Below are 18935 nucleotides of genomic sequence, written 5' to 3' on the forward strand. Positions count from 1 at the left end.
CATCCTAACCTGATCTAGTCCCATTTGCCAGCACTTGGCCCATATTCCTGTAAACCCTTCCAATTCATGTACCCATCCCGATGCTTTTTAAATGCTGTAATTGTACCAGCCACCACCACTTCCTCTGGCAGCTCATTGCATACACGTACCACCCTCTGTCTGAAAAGTTTGCCCCTAAGGTCCCTTTTATATCCCTCTCACCCTAAACCTATGCCCTCTAGTTCTGGACTCCCCCACCTCAGAGAATGAGAGAACTGAATGCCGACTCCAGGATTGATGTTTCCTAAGCTGGTGGATCAGTGAATTTGAACACACCCCCAGCTTCCTTCATCCCTAAAATAATCTCAGACCAAATTTAACACAAAACTAGAATGAAAAATTCTTCCGGTCCAAGACTTGAAGTAATCTCATTCCCATGGCAGAAAACTACTTGTTTTCTGACTTTGTGCTTCCAAAATAGAGGCATGAATGTAAAACAGAAAGTTACGCTTTATAAAGCTTTAGGAATGGATCAATAAGGGACAGAAAATGGCTATTTGATCCTTCAAGTCTGCTCTCCCATTCAATAAAATTACGGCTGATCTGTCCATCTTTCAAATTTCACATTCCCACATATTCCTGATAAAGAACAAAGAACAATACTGCACAGGAACGGGCCCTTCAATCCTCCAAGGCTGCACTGACACACTTTGTTCTTCCATACTAAAACTGACTTCACTTACTGGATCCGTGTCCCTCTATTCCCTTCATGGATTCATCCAGGTGCATCTTGAATGCAAGAATAAACTTTGATTTCCCTGTTTAACAAGAATCTATCTACCTCCGCCTTAAAAATATTCCATGACCCCCATCCCCGCCACCTTCTGAAACTTTTTACTTTTGCTGAAGTGAACAACTTCCCATTTTCCTACGTCATACTCCATCTGCAAGATATTTGCCCATCAGCTCAGACTATTTATGTCTGTCTGCCATGACCTTGTGCCCACTTCACAGTCCTACTCACTTTTGTGTCACCTTAGTGCCAAATCTAGCCATTACGTCTTTGCTCTCCTCATTGGTGTACATTGCAAAACGTTGAAGCCCAGTACACATCACTATGGAAGCCCACTCTTCCTATCCTGCAAATCAGCAAAAGATCCATTTATACACACTCTCATTTGCAAATACAGTACCTACTACACTATGCCTACATTGTGCACCTTGTCATAGAACATAGAACATTGAAAAATACAGCGCAGTACAGGCCCTTCGTCCCTCGATGTTGCGCCGACCGAAACCTACCTAACCTACACTAGCCCAATAACCTCCATATGCTTATCCAATGCCCGCTTAAATGACCATAAAAAGGGAGAGTCCACCACTGCTACTGGCAGGGCATTCCATGAACTCACAACCCGCTGAGTAAAGAATCTACCCCTAACATCTGTCCTATACCAACCTCCCCTTAATTTAAAGCTGTGTCCCCTAGTAACAGCTGACTCCATTAGTGGAAAAAGGTTCTCACTGTCAACCCTATCTAAACCCCTAATCATCTTGTACACCTGTATCAAATCTCCCCTAAACCTTCTTTTCTCCAATAAGAACAGGCCCAAGTGCCTCAGCCTTTCCTCATACGATCTTCCTACCATGCCAGGCAACATCCTGGTAAACCTCCTCTGCACCCGTTCCAATGCCTCCACATCCTTCCTATAGTATGGCGACCAAAACTGCACACAATACTCCAGATGAGGCCGCACCAGAGTCCTATACAACTGCAACATGACTTCAGGATTCCAGAACTCAATTTCTCTACCAATAAAGCCCAGTACACCATATGCCTTCTTCACAGCACTATTTACCTGGGTGGCAACTTTCAGAGATCTGTGTACATGGACACCAAGATCCCTCTGCTCATTCACACTACCAAGTAGCCTACCATTAGCCCAGTAATTCATCTTCTTGTTACTCTTACCAAAGTGAATGACTTCACACTTAGCTACATTGAACTCCATTTGCCACCTTTCTGCCCAGCTCTGCAACTTATCTATATCCCGCTGTAACCTGCCACATCCTTCTTCGTTGTCCACAACTCCACTGACTTTCGTATCATCCACAAACTTGCTCACCCAGCCTTCAAGCCCCTCCTCCAGGTCATTTATAAAAATGACAAACAGCAATGGTCCCAAAACAGATCCTTGTGGAACACCGCTAGCAACTGCACTCCAAGATGAACCTATACCATCAACTACTACCATCTGTCTCCTTCCAGCCAGCCAATTCCTAATCCAAACCTCTAATGCACCCTCAATGCCATACCTCCGTAATTTTTGCAGTAGCCTACCATGGGGAACCTTATCGAACGCCTTGCTAAAACCCATATACATTATATCTACTGCTTTACCCTCGTCCACTTCCTTGGTCACCTTCTCAAAGAAAAAGAGTCATAGAGTCACACAGCATGGAAACAGACCCTTCAGTCCAATCACTCCACACCGACCATATTCCTAAATTAAACTAATCCCATCTGCCTGTGCTTGGCCCATAGCCCTCCAAACCTTTACTATTCATGTACTTATCCAAATGTCTTTTAAACATTGTAACTGTACCTGCATCCACCACTTCCTCTGGCAGTTCATTCCACACACTGACCCACTGTCTAGGTAAAAAGCATTGCCCCTCACACCGTCTTCAAATCCTTCTCCTCTCATCTTAAAAACACGCCCCCTAGTTCTGAACTCCCCCACTCAAGGGAAAAGACACCTGCCATGCACCTTATCTTCTGAAAGTTCAGGTACAATACGGGGTACAATTTTTGGGAAGGTCAAAAGTAAAGCTTCACGTCTAGCGCTGGTGACCACTTTCAGAAGGATGTGAGGGCCCCTGAGACGCTGCAGAGGAGATTTACCAGAATAGTTCCAGAGATGAGGGAGATTACCGACAAAGTCAATCTGAAATGTTGTACTGAGAGCAAGGCTGTTTATGAGGAGATCTGATGGAAATACAGGATTCTGAGAGATTGGGATAGATTAAATAAAAAAGATCTGCTTCTTTGAGTTGATGATACGAGGACGAGGGAACATAGGTTTAAAGCTTTGGTCGAGAGATATCAGGGATGAAATTTTCAGCATTATGTAAGCTGAAAGAACTTTTATTGTCTATGTGGGTGGTAGGGGTTGAGATAAGCAATAATTTTGAAAGGAAATTTAATAGATTCTGTCAAGTATCTTCATGCTGTGTTCTCTTGATACCAACAACTGAGCCAATTTTCCTTTATTTATGTTATCATAATTTTCACCAACACCCTCAGTGGAACGGTAGGTAGATCTGCTATGGAACTCCAGAAAGTAGAATAAAATCGCTTCGAGATTAAACAAAAGAAGAATTGAAGAGAAGGTAAATCTGACCTTTTTTACTGCCTTTGGCTTTTTTCTCAGCCCCAGCCTGAAACACTAGCATCGGATCCTTTTTCGGAGTTTTTCCAGTCTTCCCTTTGGCCTTAGATTCACATTTATCTTGCTCTGAGTGTCAGCCAGTGGATGATAGAATGGGCAGAGAGCAAAGAAGGAAAACCAGTGATGACAGAGAAACAAGAAACAGACAAACAGCGGACAGGGACCTCTGAGAGAGCATCCTCACAGGAGGGATTTAGCAACATCTCAAAACCTTGCCATTGAATTACCAATTTAATCACGTTTTCATAATTGTTCCAATGCCCACCAATCACAGTGAATGAAGACAGAAAGAGAGACATGTATGGGCATATAGCATTATTCCTCTTCAAAAAAGCATTGGGGTTTATAGAACACCTTTCACATTCTTGGGATGTTTCAAAGCATTTTGTAACCAATAACGGAGCTACTGAATGCTAAATGAAACAAAACAAGATCCTGCGAACAGCAACAAGAGAATAACTAATGCCTTGAGTTTGTCGTGTTGACTAAAATGTTATATTGGCCAGGACTGTCATGAGAGATGAGATCTTAATCTTCTTCAAAATAGTGTCAATGGTCCTTTGACACTCTACTGAAAGGACACATAGGAATTCCATGTAACACCTCATTTGAAATGGGGCACCTCCAACAAAGCAGCTCTAGAGTGCCGGCCTAGAGTTTGAGCTCAAATCTCTCTCTTTCTCTCTTGAGAAAGTATTCGTCGTTCAATCCTTTCAGACGGAATGGTTCAGATTTAAAATTATATCAAATCAACAAATGTACAGGAAATGAGAATACAGACTTAGTTATCAGAGAAATGACAAGATCTGAAAATGTATCCCAAGATCAGTTCTTCAGTGCGGGAAGGGCAAAAGCCTAAAAATCCACCGCACAACTGGCATATAACTCCTGTTAAAGGCCTGGCTGCCATGTTAGTGATTCAAGGGTTGCCATAGGCCAGCTAACTGGGGAAGTTTTAGTGCAGACAGTCCAAGCCCCTGTCAAAATCAATCAGGTAATATCTACACTGCATTTTGTGATGTGTGTGTGCGTGTGTCTGTGTCTGTGTATGTGTCTCTCTTTGTGTGTTGATCCATTATAGCTTGTGTACACTTCTAAATAAATAGATTTAATCCTCTAATAAATAGCAAAGATTTAAGATCTCATACATTTCAATACTGCTGTTCTCAGTCACTAACAATTCACTAACAATGATTAAACCATTGACATGGTTCCACAGTTCTGGCAGGTATATTGCAGTGAATTTTATTTTCGATTTGCATCTTTTCATTATTATATCTGAGATGGGTTTGCATAACTATCTACAGCAGCCTGTTTTGAAGGTGGCTGTCAACATGACTGAATCAGTCAGAATTGCCTGTGAGTCAAGATCAGCTGACCTAATGAGCAATAATACAGACTTAGTGATCAAGAAAATGGTGAGATCTGAAAATGAATCCAACAATCAGTGTGGGAATGAGGACACAACAGAAACCTGCAACAAAATTGTCATTATACAGCTTCTAGGGACAGGCACTCCTTGTCTAGTTACATTCCATATGAGCTCCTGCAAACAGGGTCCACAAATATATCGACAAACGTGCACCAACACACTCCCAGGTCTTATTCTACATACATGACACCTACCTCTACACATTGTCAGTTTCTATGCTACACAAAACATATGGACTCACATGTTTGCCTATGCAATCCCATTCAGTCAGACAGAATGGTGTATGTACGCATTCACGCACACACAGACATAGACACACACACAAACAGACACAAGCACATGGACACGCATGTTCACACACAAGCACATACACACACACACATGCACACGCACGCACACACACACACATGCACGCACACACACATGCACGGGCACACACGTGCATGCATACACACATGCACACGCACACACACACATGCACGCATACATACACACGTGCGCACACATACACACACACACACATGCGCCGCACACACACACATGCGCCACACACACAGACACAGACGCACACACACGCACGCACACACATACACACACACACATACACACGCACACACATATACACACACACACACACACATTCACATCTTCATGTGAGTCCAATTGTTCACCTGACCTGTCTGTTTTGGCTTTTTCTCCTTTAGGACCTTCTTTTTAGTTTGTTTTGAAGAAGCTGGCTCTAAAACCTCTTCTTTGTTCTCATTATCATCCTCTTCAGACTCTTCTGTGATGAGGTTTTCATGGATAAAAAGACACAAAGATCTTCTTAGCGCAAACAAGAGCACCACCAATGGATGCTGTGCCATGTAATTGTTATATTGAGCAGCTGAATGCACACCTTCTATTCTCCTGTCTCAAAAACAGCTCACATTATTCTGAATCATCCAAGATCCTGAAGGGTCCTGCAAGGATAGATGGGTGAAGGGTATTTCCTCTCATGTGAGAATCTGATTTAGTGTTCACATTTTTAGAAGGTTGAAAGATTTAAAGAGAGATTTAAGCAGAGAAGAGGAAAATTTTATTCCTTTCCTCAGGATCATCAATTTTTGGAACTGTCTCCCTGAAAAGGTGGGCAAAGGAATCAATGAAAAGGAGGGAGAGTCTTCGAATAGTTTTTAGGGAATAATCCTAATTATACTCTCTTCAGAGTTTCTTGATAATTTAGAGCATGAAAGGATATGATGGGTCAGTGGGAATGTAGATTTGAAGTTAAACTCAGATGTGCCAAGATCTCAGAGTCTTAGAGTCATACAACATGGAAACGGACCCACCAGTCTAACATGTCTATGCTGACCAAGTTTTTAAAATTAAACTAGTCCTACTTGTCTGCATTCGGCCCATACCCCTCTAAGCCTTTCCTACTCATGTACACGTCCAAACGTCTTTCAAATATTGTAACTGTACCAGAATCTACCACTTCCTCTGGCAGTTCATTCCACATATGAACCACCCTCAGGTCCCTTTTAAATCTTTCTCCTCTCGTCTTAAAATTATGCCCTATACTTTTGCACTCCACTACCCTAGGAAAAAATCCTTTGCCATTCACCTTGTCCATGCCTCTCACAATATTCTAAACCTCGATAAGGTGACCCCTCAACCTTTTACGTTGGCAAAAGTTCCAGCCTATCCAGCCTCACCTTATAACTCAAACCCTTCAGTCCTAGCAACATCCTGCAGAATCAAGGGGCTGAATGGACTCTTCTGCTCCTGTTTGCATGGATATTGGTATTCTGATGTAATGAACAATGGTTCTATGAACAGTTTCTGCATACAGATATGGATCAATACATTAGAATATTTATTCTCAGATATGAAAGTTTCTGGGTTTGCATGCTGATGATTTACACTGATTTGCACTTCCATAAATGTAACTCATATTCTCAATCACCAGGACTTGTATCCTTTCCTACACAACATAAAAACAGCATGATCCAGGATAAATAATTGGGTACAGTTACAAAGTTCAAAAGACATTTAAATAAGTACATGAATAAGAAATGTTTGGGGGGGGATATCGGCCAAATACAGGTAGGTGGGACTAGTTTAGTTTGGATTATGGCGGTTTCCATGCTGTATGACTTTGTGACTCAATGACTTTAACTCTGCAGACCCCGACAAATAGTGGGAAGGGTCCGAATGTGAAAGTTCCACTTCTCTCTCCAACAGCACCAATTTTAACCGGCATGGAAAAGGGTGAGAAATGGTCCTGTAAAAGGGAAACATAAACTCAGCTGGGCCATTTCAATTTGGAGTTGAGTTTGAACAAATACCATCTCTGGATGTTCCAGGGGCCTTAAGTCACACTGTGGGAGGCATGAATTGGTGGAACAAATGCAAGCATTCTTGGAGGGTGAATAACATCTTTTTAAGTTTCATGATTTGAAATGTTTTAAATCTCTTGCTCTTTAAACACGAAGAACAACAAGCTCAAGCTGTCAGTGCACATTAAAAAATAGGTTTTTTGTTGCTTGATGAACAGTCCATGTTGCATAGATTAGAAACTAAATGATCACCCAAAGACATACTGTTTGTTTATGATGTTACAATGGATGTCTTTGTTGATACTTCCCTTCAGCAATAAATATTTCGTGATAAATGTTTAATGAAGAAGGGTTCATGCCCGAAACGTCGAATCTCCTGTTCCTTGGATGCTGCCTGACCTGCTGCGCTTTTCCAACAACACATTTTCAGCTCTGATCTCCAGCATCTGCAGTCCTCACTCTCTCCTCATAAATGTTTAACCCAGTTTCAAAAGCTACAATGATATGATGGAGGTTTAAGTTCACAGTTCGATTGACAGTTTATTTACAGGATTAAGGTTATTCAAGGTTAACTATCATTGACGTGGGGTCTGAAAAACAGCTAGGTTTTTAATAGAAGAGATTACTCATTTTGAGAGTTTTAAAATTTTGTATGGGTTTCATGAAAAGGAGCACTTTCACTATCAAATCTATGAGTGGGAGTTGTAACAAATTATTAAATATTTGCTTGTCTTTCTCTCGACATTGATCTTAAGATCAGCACATTGTGGGTACTGGGTGATTTGCAATTAAAGTAGAATGGGTATAAGGGTGTGAGTTTAGATGGAAGTGAATTTTATAATGATGAAGGGCTCTGCATGGCAGGGTGTGTGAGGTGGTGTGGAGGTACTTTGGCAGTGGGCATAGGCTGAGGGATTCTGACAAAGTGAGAGCATGAAAGTCTAAAAGTGTATAAAACACTGGGAACCTGGGAAGGCTGTCTTACCAGCTTGCATTAGTATTCCCAATCCCTTTGGAATCTTTGGGGTTTGCGGGTCCAACTCCATCCTGTCCTTGCCTTTCAGGAGTGAAAATTGGATCCAAATGGGCTCTTTAAACTGAGATGTCTGTCAGGTTGGGAAACCTCCCACCTTGATGCAGAGAATTCAGTCCACAGTATTGGATACAACACATGGCCTTATATTCTTGAGGTAATTTAGGCAGCTTGAGTCAGACATTGACTATTCTCTGGGAAATGAGCTAAGGCCTGATATCAACCTGGATTGGATTTGTTGCAACCGAAACTCATTATCCCCAACCAGTTTAGTTTGAACGTTCTGTCAATTGGAATAAAACTTACATCCATCATTATCTAATACACCTCATTTCTATCGGACTCAATCTATGCTTCACAAGATCGCTGAATTGTTCCAGTGCAGAAGCAAGGCTATTTGGCCGACCATGTCTGCACTGACTTTATGAACGAGCAGTTTACCCAGTGCCATTCTCTTGCCTTTTCCTCTGTAATGATTGGAACCGGGTGGATCTCTTAGTCAATGAGATCCTAGATTGGGGCTGTTAAACTAGGCCAATCAGTGAGCAATGGCTGACAGATTAAACGGAAGATTCAGAGTCTCCTGACTTCAGGCATTGACTTTGAGCTGGTTGGCCCAGCCAGTGCACTGTGCAAATTATGTAAAATGTGACTTGGTGATGGAATACTAGCCTCTGTGCAGTCATTTCAGCTTCATAACATTTTTTCTTTCTAAGGTAACAATTTACTTTGTTTTGTAATGCCTTGATTGAACCTGCCTCTGCTACACTGTTAACGGAAGACCTTGGGTGGCATGGTGGCACAGTGGTTAGCACTGTTGCCTCACAGCGTCAGAGACCCGGGTTCAATTCCCACCTCAGGCAAATGACTGTGTAGAGTTTGCACATTCTCCCTGTGTCTGCGTGGGTTTCCTCCAGGTGCTCCGGTTTCCTCCCACAATCCAAGATGTGCGGGTCAGGTGAATTGGCCATGCTAAATTGCCTGTAGTGTTAGGTAAGAGGTAAATGTAGGGGTATGGGTGGGTTGTGCTTCGGCGGGTCGGTGTGGACTTGTTGGGTCAAAGTGCCTGTTTCCACACTGTAAGTAATCTAATCTAATTAACTACACTCTGCATGAAATCTTTCCACATTGCTTTAGCTTCTTCAGATGATTACTTAAATCTGTGCCACCTCATTCTCAATCCTTTCATGAGAAGGACCAGGCTTTCCCTATTTACTGTGTCCAGATTCTTCATGATATTGACCATCTCAATCTCCCTCCCAGCCTTCTCCTGCCTAAGGAAAACAGTCTTGACTTCTCCAACAATCACAGAAAGTGCTGAAGGAACTCAGCAGGTCTGGCACTATCTGTGGGAAGAAAAACAGAGTTAAAGTTTCAAATCTGATATGACACTTCTACCAAATTGAACGGGGTTGGAAAATGGTGATTTTTATGCTTTTGACAGAGACAAAGGGAAGATATGGTGTGAAGACGTGGTGTAAAAGATAAAGGGGTTGCTAATGGGGCTGAGAGAGAAATAGAGCTGTAGAGTGAGTGGAAATTGAAGTGGGGCAGGGTGATAATGGGTCACCTCAGCTGAGAGCAAAGTGAACATGACTCAAATTAGAAAAGTCCGTGGAGGTAAGGTGAAGGGAGGGGAGAGATGAATGTAAGAAAAATGGAGGACAGATGTCGGGGCTCAGGCTCTGAATTGTGGAGGTCAGTACTGAGGCATCAACATTGTAAAATGCCTAAGCGGAAGATAAAGTGCTGACCTTCCGCTCCTGTGTGCGTCACTGGAATATTTCTGCAAGCCTAGGATAGAATGTCAATATGGGAGCTAGATGGTTTATTGAAATGGTGAGCAACTGGTAGGTCAGGATCATTCCTACAGATAGCATGGAGGACTTCTCCAGTCTCTCATTCCCAAACATTTTAGTTCATCTTAAAAACTAAGATGTTTTACATTGCGAGTTAATCTGATGTCATCCCTCTGCATCTTTTCTCATGTCTCAGTCTCACACTGGAATGTTACATTCTCAATTATCCTATTAATCCCCCCATAGTATCGTCTTTGATCTAGTTATTCTTTTATGCACTAATGTCTACATCCTTCTTTCTCCATCTTCTTCAATGCATTTTCCTGAAGGTGATGTGAATTTTGCTTTTTCAGCTTGATAATACTGCACGTATTGACATTATACATCATGGCTAGTTATACAACCAATATCCCAACATATTAAACCCCTGCTGAAGTCGAACAGGGTCAGTTGCAGATCGATGAGTCACATAGTGAAGTTAATTGATCATACCTCCAGATTTTGGCGGGAGAGTGTCTAGAGAATGTTGGGATCATCTGGTCATTCAGGGATGAAGCTGGAAAGTACTGCTTCACAGAGAAAGGGTCATGGGAGGTTGGAACTCAAACCAAACAAAATTGAGTTCTTGTTCATTAGCTGAAATAACCATGTGACATTTAATCTCCAAAATTGGAAGGTCAAGAAATTTAGGATTAGCCATGGGAATGGCACCAATGGGAGGATGGTTCAATGTGGGAAGGTTTCTGTCCTCCATTTATAGGAGATTGTTACCTTCTTGATTAGCAGACAATTCCTTACAACTGATTTCCACAAGTGCAAAGTGTGGTGGCAATGCTAATGACTTCTTTAAAATTCTTTTGTGGGATGTAGGCGTTGCTGGCTGGCCAGCGTTCATTACCCATCCCGAGACTATTTCTGGAAATATCAGTCTGTGGAGATGAAGGCACCTCACGCTGGATATATATGTGCTTTTTGGTTAACAAAGCAGGTGCTACACAGTCACACGGCCAGCCCTACACCTCTGGTATCAACGTCATGATCAGACCAAATGATACCCTCCAATGCTAAACTGCTGCTATTTACTGAACTATGGTTAAACACTGCACTAACATGTGAAAGATGCAGTTTCAAGGTCAAAGTAGATGGGAATCTGAACTGATTAGTAACTCCACTAGTTATCCACCGGATGCTGCTTTCAAACCAGCTGAATTAATGCTCATGTTGTTGTGATAATGAGAATGGTTGGGTCTTTGAAAATAATGCTCAACTATTGTGTGAGCACGGGATGTTTGTATTTAATTCCACTCTACTCTGTTAATGCAGTGTGATTATAATATCTAAATCAACACTCAAAATATTCCATTCAGGGTGTACTTGCTGTGTTGTATTGTGGACCTTCAGTTTTTCCTTCATATAAGAAGCACCGTTTTAAAGTCAAAAATGTAACTTTAACAGGCATGGATCGTGGGCCAGGAGAAAGTGAGGACTGCAGATGCTGGAGATCAGAGTCAAAGTGTGTGGTGCTGGAAAAGCACAGCAGGTCAGGCAGCATACAAGGAGTAGGAGAGTCGATGCTTTGAGCATCAGGAATGTTCCTGATGAAGAGCTTATACTCAAAAGGCCGATTTTCCAGCTCCTTGGATGCTGCCTGGCTGACTGTGGCTTTTCAGCGCCACTCTTTCAGACATGGATTGTGTGCCATCTGAAGGTGGGTGTTGGTGGGGTGGAGGGGGCAGGGTGCATTGCACTTTACTATGGAGTGAACCTACTGTGTGTGGTATGCTGGGTACAGATGTTATTAACATTGGGCATGCGGAGGAGAGTTTCAGCTGAGATGAGTCAAATGTTGAAGAAACAATGGGATCCAAATTCCTCCAGCCTCCACATGGCAGGAAATGGCCTAAACACCACGGGAATTGGGAATGATCCAGTTGTGCCATTTCTGGGAATTCTCGAGCTTTTTGCCCGTGGGACAGCTTTCTAGTGAGGTAAGGAACCCTATTTGCACAGAAGATGACACTATTTAAGGAACAGCAGAAGACAATGTTTTCAATGCCCTGAGTATATTTATCTCTCAGCCAACATTAATGCAGATTATCTGGTCATTTCTCATATTACTACTTTGCGACAATGTGTAAATTGACCACTGCATTTCCATCACTCGACTCCACGTCATTGGTCATAAAAAACATTGAGATGGCCTGAGGTCATAAAAGGTATTAAATGAAAGCAGATTTTTTTTTTATTCCTTGTTGGCCATCTTGGGGTATCAATAATACACATGCTGGGTTTAATTTCCTCAACAATTATGTATGGAGACGTGTACAGTGTCAGGTCTAGCCCTACGTGTGGATGATGTACCTTGCTGTTGTCTTTTGGATGCCTTTTCAACAGTGAAATAGGAAGCAGGATTCTCCTTCTTCTTCTTGGGGTCTTTGATGAACTTGGCATAAGGGTCTTTCCCTGGTTCCAGATCCACCAGCTCAGCCTTCGGTTTCTTCTTCCTTGTTTTCTTTTCAGTGACATCTTCTAGTGTCACGCGCCGGGATGGGAGAAAGCAAGCAATGCCATAGATGAGAGATGTCCCAGAACCACACAAAGAGGAATCTGCTGAGCAAGATTGTGCCAAGGAGGTGGAGAGCTATGGAGGATCTGTGCCCGTAGGTTGAGGGGTCAGGAATGCTGGCAGCCAACAGACTAGCTTGATAAGCAAATTATGCCAAGACTGAGGATGTCGCACAAAGCACAATGTCAGAGTCATTTGGGATAGATCAAAGATATTGTTATATAAATGGAATAAACATGCTATTTATCACTGCAAGCTCTAAGTAAAAAATAAGTGCATAAATCCCACATAACAGTCATTAACCTTTGGAGGAAGAAGTAGTGCTGACAGGAAGTGACCTTCTCCCTAATTGAATAGATTACAAGACATTCAATTCGGGGTCTGGAGTATTTACTTTCCTCCATTGCATATCTCTCCAGATCTCAATGAAATACATGTTCACCTTTCAGTTCTGGGTCAGAGTTGAGAGTTAACCTGTCCACTGTCTCCACAAGCATGGGTTCAACAGCCACCTGTATTTGTTCCTTAATTTCAGAATTCCAGCCTTCACAGCTATTACTTTGGCCTCTTTTCTAGGCTTGATCGCCAGTCTGATTCATTCCCAGCACGTAACATGAGAAGCAGAGTGCTGTAGGGATATTTCTAACGTAATAAATACGGGATTGGGGTGGAGAGGATGCAAATTCCTGCGGTTACAGAGGGAAAATACATCATCCATTAGAGTGCAAAGATTTTCTCCTGTCAGCATATCAAATCCATATGCTGCTCATTCACCTACATAACAAGTCATTGTGTATAGAATTTCGAATTTTACAGACCAAAAGGAGATTGTTCAGCCCATCGTTCCTAGACCAACTCATTCTATCAAAAATGCCTTGCTGCATTTCCATTTCCCTGTTATTTTTCCTAATGCTTCAAATATTCCCTTTGGAAGGTTACCCTTGAATCCACTTCCTTACAGGCAAAAAATTCAGATCAAATCAATTCACTGTCTTCCAAAAACAGGAAAAAAACACCTCTCCCTGGTTTCTCAATTCCTCTTTGAGACTTGGATGCATGGTCACTTTGAAAAGATAGACAAAGGTCGTTCAGAATTCTGAAAGCCCATCTCCCCCTGTATATTGCTCATCCCTTGGTCTGTTAGAATGCTGGGAGCTCCCCCAGTTTTTCACATGCAACATTGAATATCAGTAGCCTAGTCAATCCTAGTTATAATGAGGGGTGTCGAGAGTGTGGTACTGGAGAAGCACTGCAGGTCAGGCAGCATCCGAAAAGGAGGAGGAGAAGAATTGACGTTTCAGGCATAAACTCTTCATCAGGAATGAGGCATGGGAACTGCGGTGGCTAAGAGATAACTGGAAAGGAGGTGGAGCTGGGGGCAAGGTAGCTGAGAATGTGTTGGGTAGATGAAGGTGGGGAAGAAGGTGATAAGTAAGAGAGGAGGGTGGAGAGGATGAATGAGAAAGACGATGGACAGGTCAAGAGGGCAGTGGTGAATTGGAGGTTTGGGACTGGATAAGGTTGGGGGAGGGGAAATGAGGAAACTGGCGAAATCCACATTAATCCAGTGTGATTGCATGGTTCCAAGGCAGAAGATGAGACTTTTTCCTCCAGGTGTCAGGTGCTCAAGGTTTGGCGATAGAGGAGGCCCAGGACCTGCATGTCCTTGGTGGAGAGGGAGTTAAAGTGTTTCAAAAAGTAAAAAAAAAGTCCATGGTTAGTCAGTTGCCAGAGATGGAGATGGAGAGTCCTAGGAAGGGGAGGGAGATGTCGGAGATGGTCCAGGTGAATTTGAGGTGGGGATGAAAGGTGGTTGTGAAGTTGATGAACTGTTCAACCTCTCGTGGGAGCATGAGGTAGTGCTGATACAGTTATCAATGTAATGGAGGAGAAGGTGGAGGATGGTGCTGGTGTAGCTGCAGAAGATGGACTGTTAAAAGAAAAAAAGTCTGTGATTCGTCAGTCACTAGAGATGGAGATAGCGAGGGTCAGGAAGGGCAGAGAGAAAATCAAAATGAAGACCTTGCCTCTGTGTGTTGACATTTTATGTGAATTTTGCAATAGGTTGTACAAGTTACTGATGTTGAAGATGTCTTGTCGAGGTCTGACATGGCATTCAACATGAGTTCGGCTTCATTTACATGCAGGAGGTAAGATGAATGAAAAATTAATCTTTTTTATATTGTCTGCCATGAGACACCTTCTCCAGCTGGATAGTGCCTAGCCTACTCCTGTCAGGAACTTAGGGGTAGATCTTTACTATGTGTAAAATAAATGGTAAAGTCCACGTCACTTTATTTTTGTGTTTTGAAAACTATCAACTAAAAATGAGAAAAAGCTAAGTAAAAAAACAATGTTTGAAAGGTTGCCTGTATGTTTTGAAAGGAAATACTTAGCACCCATTGCAGGCATTAAATGAACAATGGCTTGAACAGGCAGTAATTGAAGTTTGAGATGAACACAATTAGATTAGATTATTTACAGTGTGGAAACAGGCCCTTCGGCCCAACGAGTCCACACCGACCCGCCGAAGTGCGACCCACCCATACCCCTACATTTACCCCTTTACCTAACATTACGGGCAATTTAGCATAGCCAATTCACCTGACCCGCACATCTTTGGACTGTGGGAGGAAACCGGAGCACCCAGAGGAAACCCATGCAGACATGGGGAAAACGTGCAAACTCCACACAGTCAGTTGCCCGAGTCGGGAATTGAACCCGGGTCTCTGGCGCTGTGAGGCAGCGGTGCTAACCACTGTGCCACCGTGCCGGCCGAATTGGAGGCCAAAGCAATGAAGAGATGCAACTTTTATTGGCAACAGGAAGTTGATTGGTCTATGGACTAGTGACTAGTTAACGATGACAGAGATCATTTGACCTTCCAACAACTGTGTGATTGGTTCTCAGGAACTGAACAGCTTGGAGCTAGGAACAAGTTACAGTGACTGCTCAGTTCTTCCCCAGCTTAGGATCGGTCACTCTGTTTTCTGCAGTCAACTATCACAATAAATCTTACGAAAATTAGGTAGCTGGAGTCTAAAAAAATTGACTCCTGTTCAGTGCAGAAACCTGGGACTGAAGATCAGGCAAATTGGAGAAATTTACATCCTTAAACAAGTCTCACTATTTCTGGAGATGTACTGAATGATAACAAATTGACAACTTTACATTTGCCCTAATTTTTATTAAAATTAACAAAAACCATAGTTAGGAAATATATAAAATGGGCTGTTTACTCATGGACACCATGTTATATTATATTGCAAATCAAAGCCAAGATCTAACTTGTTGGTTTTATTCCAGGGAGTGAGCTTCAGATTAGTCAGCTCACTGTTATCTGAATGTCATGCTAATGAAATGCCAAAGACTCTTTCCTTAGCTTCTCTCTGCTCTAGTGCTTTGATTGGCCAATGTGTTGCCATGGAGAAGTCAACATAGAACCCCAGACTTTGAGTTCCAAGTTCCATGGCAATCCCTCAGCTAGTCATAGTTGACTTGCCAACAAACAGCACCTTTTTCCCCTGTAATGTAAATTTCTGTGATTAGTGGGACTTTAGCATTCTCGTGTTTGTTCTGATGAGCTGAAGATGAAAAACTTTGGCTACATGTCACTCTTTTCAATAAAATCACATTTTGTACTTCCAAAGGGGCTATTCTTGAAGTGTGAGTCCAGACCACAAATGTCTGTAAACATTTCAGCCAAGAATAACACCAAAACTGAACCTGATGCTGATGTTACCTCAACACCATAAGAGCATCAGAGATATGAGCAGGAGTAGGACGTGCGGCCCATTGACCCTGCTCCGTCACTCAATCAGATCATGGCTGATCTTTTTGTAGACTCAGCTCCACTTACCCATCTGCTCACCATAACCTTTCATTGCTTTCTTGGTCAACAATTTAGTTATCTTTACCTTACAAATATTCCACAAGGTAGCCTCAACTGCTTCACTGGGCAGGGAACTCCACAGATTCACAACCCTTTGGGTGATGAAATGTCTCCTCAACTCAATCTAAAATCTGTTCCCCCTTATTTTGAGGCTATGCCCTTTAGTTCTCGTTTCACCCACCAGTGGAAATAACCTCGCTGCTTCTATCTTATCTGTTCCCTCCATAATTTAATACATTTCTATAAGATACCCCTCCCCCATTCTTCTAAACTCCAATGAGTATAGTCACAGTTTACTCAATCTCTTCTCCTAAGCCAATCCTCTCAACTCCTCATAAAGCAATCCTCACAAACCCATATAACTTTGCTTTCCAGCTAGTGCTTATGGATTTCCTCCTTTGGCTTAAAAGACACCATCACAATGCACTGGCTCATTTGCTTTGCTATTTCCAATGTTGGAACAATGATACTGAATAACCAAATGTTACATTTGGATGTTTAGAAGTAAAAGTTACCTATCAACAAATAGCCTGGAAATGCCTGTCAGGCATTCTGCCAATGAGGTTGGCATGTCCTCACCCATACAGCTAATGATACAACCAACATGTCTTACTTTGGTTCACAGCCTTTGCTTCAACAAACGGGGCCTGTTCACTGAGGCGTCTAGTTCTGGTCTTCTTCAGCTTCTTGTCCTCAGTGTTAGATTGAACCATCAGAGGCTCCTGGCGTTTCTTCTTCTGTTTCTGCTGCAGCAGTGCATGCTGTGTGGACAGGGAAGACAGATTTTAGCAGGTATTGATCTAGTATTTGAGAATGTGAACAATACAGGATCATGAGGACAGAGGAAGGAGAAGGGAATCGTCAATGTCAAGTAAACACTGTGGAAAGTGTAAATCACAACCAAATTACATGAAGAACTGTCAAGCCTCCAAAAAGTTCCTTCACTTATGTCTCCTTCCGTTCCTTTGTCTAGCTTCCTCATTGTCCAAGGGTTGCTAAACGCATCTTAATAATGCCATGATATCACAATGGAACAAGGTATACCTCATCCAGTATGGAGATTAAACTTGTGGAATCACCGTTACCTCTAATATCAGCTCAAAGTACATCCCTGTACGCATACCTATAACAGCAAGTTTCTGACTCAGAAAAATATATGTCAAACAACCTTCTAACTCAATGGTCCATCAGTCCCAGATGGACCTCTGGCAAAATGGTTAAATCTCTGCAAATATTATCCTTCCTGTCTGAAAATTGTGCACTGAACTCTAATTTAGCACCAATCTGTGCTGCAGTGTTTACCACTTCAGATTGAGCAAAGATCTAGATAATAGCAGGCGCAGCATCTTCAATAAACACACCCTACCTACTCCAGTGGTTAGCACTGCTGCCTCACAGTGCCAGAGACCTGGGTTCAATTCCCGCCTCAGGCAACTGACTGTGTGGAGTTTGCACATTCTCCCCGTGTCTGCGTGGGTTTCCTCCCACAGTCACAAAGATGTGCAGATCAGGTGAATTGGCCATGCGAAATTGACCTAGTGTTAGATAAGGAGTAAATGTAAGGGTATGGGTGGGTTGTGCTTCGGTGGGTCGGTGTGGACTCGTTGGGCCGAAGGGCCTGTTTCCACACTGTAAGTAATCTAAATCTAATCTAATCTAAATCAGAGGCATTTCACTAAGTGTAAAAACTTGCTTTAAATGACAGCATTAGAAGATTAGGACCATCTGGGCCAGAGACTACTCAGCAAGGTTTGACTGTAGCTAATTAATGAGTTTGGCTAATCAGTGAATGAAATGGTTCCTCGATCTTTAATTTAACATCAACACACTGACCTTCACAGGAAAAGTATAACAGTAAGAAGCAAACAATACAATATTTTATAACACCTGTCTGTGTAGTGTTACAATGAGAATAATTATTTGTACTGAGGGCCAAATCAGAGTAACATTCCCTACACAGCGTTAGCTATTACGTCCTTCAGTAATAATAGGGTTCGTGGCATAGGTTTGCAATGAAGTGTCCTCTTTCAAAAATTATTCACGGCTTTCTTCTCAGCAAGAATCTGAGTACAGGAGACTTTTTCTGTCGATTAGAGAAAAAAAAATGTAAGTGCTTGCATGATCCTTTCACAATGCAGGCCACCAGGAAGTGAATCTGAAAAGATTCGTGAAGCTGAATGTTATATAAGAACTAAATGGGAACTTCATTCTATCTGCAACAGCTAGAGTGCAAATCCATTGCTTTCACCACGCTATTGGGAAAACAGATTAGGTTGTCACACAACTTTTCATGTACAATCCAGAAAGATATCCCTCCACAGAGCTCATCACGTACCATCCCAGATCATCGAATCACTACAGTGTGGAACCAGGCCATTTGGCCCAACAAGTCTACACCGACTCTCCAAAGAGTACCCCACCCAGACCCAACCCCCCCACCCTATTACTCTACATTTACCCC

Source organism: Hemiscyllium ocellatum, chromosome 26 (genome assembly GCF_020745735.1).
Source record: "Hemiscyllium ocellatum isolate sHemOce1 chromosome 26, sHemOce1.pat.X.cur, whole genome shotgun sequence".
In the NCBI taxonomy this organism is placed as follows: domain Eukaryota; kingdom Metazoa; phylum Chordata; class Chondrichthyes; order Orectolobiformes; family Hemiscylliidae; genus Hemiscyllium; species Hemiscyllium ocellatum.